The sequence below is a fragment of the Melanotaenia boesemani genome, chromosome 19 (assembly GCF_017639745.1).
Source record: "Melanotaenia boesemani isolate fMelBoe1 chromosome 19, fMelBoe1.pri, whole genome shotgun sequence".
NCBI classification, from domain to species: Eukaryota; Metazoa; Chordata; class Actinopteri; order Atheriniformes; family Melanotaeniidae; genus Melanotaenia; species Melanotaenia boesemani.
Window position 1 is genome coordinate 7656185 of NC_055700.1, and position 7883 is coordinate 7664067.

Consider the following 7883-nt stretch of genomic DNA (forward strand, 5'->3'; position numbering starts at 1 on the left):
CTATAAGTGTAGGTTCATAAAGAATTGGATATTTATAGCGTTACAGTAATTATTTCACATAGGACTGTATAAACCTACAGTTACATTATGCAGGTAGTAATCCAAAGTTATGTTTGTAACTTGACAGGCTTTTAGTCAAAACAAACATAGATTAAGTAAACAGAGGTGCATCAGGAGATGAACACGATTATATGACATCAGAGAAGATTCTCAATTACGTCCTTCAACAAGTCACAAAATTGTCAAAAGTTGTATTATTATTATTATTATTATTATTATTATTATTATTATTAGTATTATTATTAAGAACAATTTAATTAAGATGTTATAAGTGATAAAAATTATTTCATGACATTTTCATGTAAAGAATTTTTTAAGCTCATTATCACCATCATTATCCACAGCAGAGCTCCACTGACAACTGAATTAAGTAAAAATGTAAACAAAGATACAAGCATACAAAGAGGACATTTAAGCTGGTGATAAAATATTGCAAAACCCCTTAATTATAAGATAATATCACCATTAAAGGTCTAGTGTAAATGATGTATTGCCATCTGGTGGCTCAAATAGCAAATTGCATCCAACTGAATACCCCCTTAAATTGCAGATGCTGTGGGAACACATGTAAAAAGCCTTTCTAGTGTTTGTTCCCAGCAACATGTGGTGTAAAATGAAAGAGAAGCAAAGAAGGTGAGGGGCAGAATTTAAGGATGCCATTTGATTTTTCTAAAGTAGTTAAACCGAAATTCGTTTTTTAAAGCAATTTTACTGAAATCATAGTTATGAATATTATTGCTGATTTTTTGGTATAACAAAAACTTAAGGAATATTTAGAAAACTTAAAAAATGTAAATAAATAAATGATAATAATGAAAGAAAAAAAAAACAGATTTATTTAGGAAAGTAAATGCTTTAAGGATAAAAATGAGGCTAATTAAATCCCAGTATTGCTCATTTCTTATAGAAAAGGAAGAGGCACCAACTCCTTAGCATACACAATGATGAGTTCTCTAATTATTACTGGTAATAAATCTTCGTCCAGAGTGAGAATGGTTATCCAAGGGCTCAGGAGTCATGGCTGAGGCATGCACGTTGAAATGTAATCATAATCAGGGAGTGACAAAACATTGCCAATGAACAGAGAACGTGATTTATTCCCATATAATAAACTATTTTGTTGTTTTTATTAGCTTACAATTTTCTTCATAAATTATTTACAAGTTCACCCCCTTTGATTTAAATGGCAAAATACAACACATCAACCTCATACCCCCAAATTCATTTAAAACTAAGGCCTTTCATTAAGGTGCATCAGTCCCACCTTGAACATACAAAAGGTTTGGCACTTTACGTTAATCCAAAGTCTATTCTTTCCCTTAATATAAGCTCCTTCTGTTGCAACTGGTAAGGACAAAAGATCTATGTGGCTGTCCAAGTAAGAAGACATGATGAAATTAGCCGAATAAAGAACAGAACAAGGATTCTTTCATAGGGTTTATCAGTTAACCTTGAGGAAACAGTGCCTTTTTCATCTTTTAGGTAAAAAAGAAGAAGAAGAAGAAAAAAAAGAGTATCCAGGTAAATGTCACTTTCAAGGTTCATGTGTGCAAGAAATAAGGTGCATGTATTATAAGTGTGTAAGTGTCTTTGTGGTTGTGTGCTGTTATGGAACCAGGATACCCCAGGGATAAAACAAAGAGTCACTGCCCTGAAGCAGTGGGCTCAAGCCTCAGGAAGCCATTCTAGTGACTGTAGTAGGGGTCCATGGAGCTAATCAGACCCATGGGAGAAGCTCACAGGCAACAATTTATGTTGTTGATACTTGGGGATTCTCTACACTTCACAAAAAAAAAAAAAAAAAAAAAAAAAAAGAGCGAAAAATCTATCTGAAGGTCTTTCTCTCCTTTCGCTAATCATTCACCTTTGGATGTGTGCTGGCCAGAGGACAAGCCTGGAATAATTAATTAATCTACATTGGTATTTACATCTCTAAAATGCTTTACTATTCAGACAGCGAACAACCATCTAACAATATTAAACTACAGAAAATTATTCACATCACTGAGAATGATCCAACATCAACAACATTTTCTGTTGTTGATGAAGTTAAATTTTTGACTCACCAAGAACCAGTGGGATGTGGTGAGTGTGAAGGATTTCCTCTGTTCATTGACTAAATGAGCTCTGAGTTAAGTAGTACAGCATTATTTAGTATACACAAAAATAGAAATATGAATCTGACTGACTTCTTCATTGTAAATGATGACAGTTTTTAAGTGCAGACAATATAAACATGAATGTTATTGGATTTTTTTTTTTGCTTTTGTGTGTTGTTTATTTACGCAATGAGGTAAAAGGTTAAGAAAAATCCTTAAATGACTTTTTGGAAACAGAAGTGAAGGAGGACAAAACAAGTTCAGTGGAATTAAAGGGGTTTATTGAAAAACATGACATTTTGGTGCAAACCCTAATTCCATGGACAGAGATGTAAACTTAAACTAAATTAGGTGCCTATGTATGAGCTGACTTCACTTTTATGCAAAAATTGTATAGAAATCAAACATCTGCAACTAGCTAAATGCTATAATATTATTTATAATTGTGTCTTTTAGTCAGAGAAAATAAGGAGAAAGCTTTTTAAATGTTCAAAACAGGGCAAAATCTCACTATGGTAAGATCAAAAGAGGCATAAATGCCTAAATACCTGAAATGAAGCAGTCATATTTCATCTGGATGCAATAAAACTATACAAGTTTGCTTGTTTATTATTATATTTTTTAAAGAAAGCTATACCATACAGTTATGATTTGGATCTTTTCGCAGAGATGAGAGACAAATGTTTCACAGCAAAAACAAACAAACAATTAAACAAAAAAACAAAACAAACAAAAAAACAACAACAAAAAACAAACAAACAAACAAACAAAATAAATAAATAAAAAAATAAAAACACGCACACATCCAGCAGTGTTTATCACATCAGAATCTGACTGTAAAACTTCAACAGGTCTTTCTACAGAGTTATTCCACATCTTATGTTGTATGGATGGAAGATTGACCAACCTGATTCCTCCAAAAGCCTCCCCAGTAATCTTGCCCTGAAGCTTCTGACATTCATGCAAAGGTGAAGACAAACTGCCTCTGTTGATTGGTGCAACATTGCTTCAGGGGTTGTAATAACTGCCAAACAGAAATCTTGCAACTAAGCCTGATTCTTTTTTTTGTCTTTTTTTTTTTTCTGTCCAGTGTGCAAACAAACAACATGAGCTAATATCAGAGTTAGAACTGACATGAAACATCTGACAAAGCAAAGCCAGCAATATTCTATATTATATTTCATTGTACTTTAAAAAAAAAAAAAGTCTTGTAAATGAAATCCATTTTCATTATATATGAGTGCAAATGGAAAAATGTGGGAAAACATGCCCAGAGATGTGTGGTTAATAATGCAGGTCAAAGATAAATTGCAGTGGCTGACAGATATTAATTACCTCAAAGAAATTCTTCTGCTGTAGCTATGTATTTATATCTGACTTTTTTCACCTTTTATTTATTTATTTGTTTGTGGCAATCTGAAAAATTTTAAAAAACTAAATTTAATTTCTTTACTTTCATAATTACTATTGACCACATTCATATAAAGTCATTCATTCTTTTAAATACTGTGAGGTAGGTATTCAATATGTATTACAGGTACACTGCTGTGAAAAAAGGGTGGTTTAAAAGATGACAAAAATATCTCCACTTTTATTTGAGTTTTTACAAAACAATAAATTCAGAATTTATACAAATCTTCAAAATTTTTATGATAAACATCAATATGAACACATTAGGTAGCTTTAAGTTTGCCAGTTCAAGTGTTATAAGAGTGAAAAACTAAGAAAAGAAATATCAAACTGGGCTATCTGCCAACTCTGCCACTGGCAATGAAGAGCTTAAAACAACATCAAGTTATCTCAGAACAAAGTTCGGATCATGTATCAGGCCTTCTGAGACCAATTATCTGTTTTTCTTCTCCATTTAGCTTCCAGTTTTCTTCATTTCCAAACAAGCAGAGTAGATTGTGTGACGAAATTCAGGAGATTTCTTTGTGAAGATAGCAAATACATTTCTGTATTGAAATGCATGTCTATTAATTTCACTGTAGAAAGCAAATTCATCCTTATATCACCTTTCAAACTCTGAGATGTGATTTGTATCACTAACATGTCAACTCTGCAATTAAAACGTGCTTGTTTGAAAAGAGCAAGAATACTGTTGTTCAATCTATCATTAATTATGTCCCTGTCCCTCATTGCTGATGTAAGGAGACACATCAAAATTAAAGGACAAAAAGGCCCTCAGATCAGCTGTATGTAACAATTACACTGAAGTTGTCAAAAGTTGAGTAAAAGTGCAGAAAGTACATTGCAAGGTCTTAAATCAGTGTTCGACAGCTCAGGTGTTTTGCTTGTCTGCCATTGTGAATTGCACCTCTGGGAGACTGAATGACACCCTATACCCTCCTTCCGTTGTCGACCTTGGATGGAAAACCAGAGAGAGGACTGGGATTGGCTCCAGCCCAAACTTGAATAGTCATCTGTCCACTACAATCAGTCAGCCTTTCTCTCTTAAGGAAGGGCAAAGTGCTGTGTGAAAAGAGGCAGATTTAAAACACTGGTGTCAATGTAACACAAAAGAGAAGCTTGATCTTGCCAAAAAATGGCAAGGTGTGACAGAAAGTCTGTCTCTGCTGAATGCACCATCCCCTGAGCGAACAATGTAAAGCCATTTGTTTCTGAGTGCATGTTAAGAGCTAAAGAAATGGTTCAGTTGGCCATCAAAGTTTTACGGAGTCATTTGGTAATGCATAGATGTAGGCGGCAGTTTGAGACTGAGCAATACTCTTTTAGCGCAGTAGTGATGCTCACATTGGTGCTGGATTCACTCACATTTGTTTGTATATTACCCACCAACCATTTCAGTCTGTTGGCTGTGGTAGGACTGTTTTTACTTAAATATAAATAATCTATACTGTAGATAATAATATAGACAGAGGACATTTACTTTGCCCTTATTGTGTGTTAAGTTTCATGGACAAAACTGTGGTAATGCACGAAGGTAGAAAGATAAATACTCATTCTTCTGCCTAGATTTATAAAATATGACACTGACTGTGAAACTAGATGGATGTGGACTAATCTGACTAAACAAGTGAATTTAAAAAAGCAACAGAAATGATAAGTTCTGTAAGCCCACAGGTCTTTAGAGGTAAAAGAGAAATGGTTGTATTCTCTTCTTGTTTTCTTTTCAAACCTTTACCAGTGAGGCTTTTTTTTACCAAAATTCTTTCACTTTATGGCAACTACGATTACATAAAAGTATCTTAGAAAAACCTGAAATCAGATGAATTGCATTAGGATTAAACTGCTCTAAAAATATGCTCTGAATATTATGTGAGATGTGCACATTCACAGTTTGCATCTTAGAAACGGTTAGTGCACTTTTTTCATGCAAGTTATCTGAGCACAATGACTCCAATCATTTTTTAAAAATTTTTTCTGCACGTCACTGATGTTAAGTGACCTAGAATGATATTTTTTGATTTACAAATTACCTCTGTTAAGATAAAATGTGCCTAAATGGCAAGGCAAAGCAGCCTTTAGGCTCTCTCTTCTTCTGTGTTTCCTTCTTTCTGTGGCATCATTGCATAGCCTAACATTTTGTTAGAGCTGTCAGAGGTAATGAATATTTTTTTCAACACTGTCAATATGCTGTATGTTTAAAAGGAGGATCCAAACACAGGTGCATACAGGAGGCAGCCTGGTAAGGAGGTAAAGTTATTAGGTTAAACTTACTTAAGAAATATAGTTGCTACAAAGCGAGGAATCCGACAAATATCCAAGCAAAACAATCCAAACATCCAAAGCAAAGCAGGAGATAAAATGAGAATCTATTGGTGGACCAAGAAAATCCAGGGAAGGGTAATGTCAGCTGAGAACATCAGCTAGTGTGTCTTCACTGAAATAACAAAACCTCCATGAAAGTCAGTAGATTGGATCCCACTTCAGATGCAAATTCAAAATGCTCATATAACAAAAAGACTATCAATAGAAATGGTCCACACAGAACATGGAGCAGAACATGAAACAAGTGTTAGGTTAAATTACAAGGTCCAATGCTTGTTACGTGCAAATGGGCCCACATTTTGTGGTAAACATGCACAGTGTAGTGATACAGTACAGCCTCAAGCTGTGTTGCATTACTCATATCCTTGAGCTTTGCCACTTAAACTTGTTAGTTTCTGTTTTCTTTAATCATTGTTAGTCTATCTGATGCCCTGTAGACATCACATCCTCTGTTATGATGTTCAGCACAAGGTTCCTACATCCTCACTAAAAAATAGAATATGAGGAATTAAAAAGTAAACTGAATCAAATTAAGACATCTCCAGTCCTAATAAGCCCCTGTGATAATACTTGGAGTTCTTTAATTGTCCCAGCACTGTCACATTTTATAAAGTAATCAGCATGAATTTCTGCGCATAAGCACATTTGTTTTGATCCACATTCCTCACCTGCATGTTTAATTCATGGGCTCTTGTGGATCACTCAGATGTCTTTTATATTTTAACTACAGCTGGTTATACAAAGACAATGTTAAGACATTTTTTCTCAGCTGACTGGAATATGCAAAACAAAAGGATGTCTATGTGTTTGAAAGCTTTACCAGAGTCTGAACATCTAGATCTACAAATAAGCAGTTGGATGAGGCAGGAGACACGCAGGTGAAATTTCCTTTTCATAGAGAAAGAAAAAGTAGAGCCATCTTAAATAGATCAACTCGCAGCTTGAATGCTCGAACACACAATAAAAAAAAATATATATATATATATAAAAAATCTTTTCAGAGTCAGTCTTTATAATTAAGCTGTCTCTCTTTCCCTGTGCTCATGTATTAACAAACAGGCAGATTCACGTGTAAAATAATATATTTACTAACCATAAATGATTCACAATAATAGCAAATGGTTGTCTATTCTTAAATCTTCTCTGGGAATCAAGGTATAGCTCTTAAATGTCATTGACAGGTGGATTAATATCATTGTAAAGTGCCTGTGTTGTCTTTATTAAAATCATTCATCTTTAAATCATAATTTCATAATATTTCATTAACTAACTAACTAGAACCACAAGCTTTGATCTGATCTCTACAGATTGTTTGGAGGTGACCTCAAACACCCTCAAATTGACAAACAATTTCTTTTTCTTTTCTTTTTTCAAGTGTTCAGTCACTTCTGCTAAATATTTCCAATTGTTTTGTGACTATTCCTTAGCTTGGTTGGGCATACCAATTGGCTACAAATCAGTGTGCCTATTTCTTCTGCCTCCACTTAAAAATGACATACCCATAATAAAATGAGCACATATCTGCACCTGCAAGATCTATTTGAATACTTTGTAAGTCTAAGTAAAGGAAACACTTGAGAGATTTGTTAAGATGTGTGAACATCAGATATGTGTTATCGGTGAAGGATAAATGAAGATGGCACAAAGCACAAATAAAAAAATTTCAGGACTGCCTAAAATAACATTTTCAGGACGAATATGAATAATGTCTTCTCATTTAACCATCAACACTCTTATGTATGTAACCTAGTGTAACGGGGAAGCGTGTTGTGGTACGGGGAATTAGCTCAGTTAGCCGGAAAAAGCTGCCACAAGGTTGACAAACTCACAGCGGCACTGGTACTGAAGATTCCACAGTGCGAGCTCTTGGACAGCTACTGTTTCATTATATATAAATAAAACAGTGCGACACAACACGTCCGTCACAACAAGTGGGAAAAATAAATTAATAAGAGCTGAGCTCCCAAAATATCCGTCTGCAGTCCAAGCGTG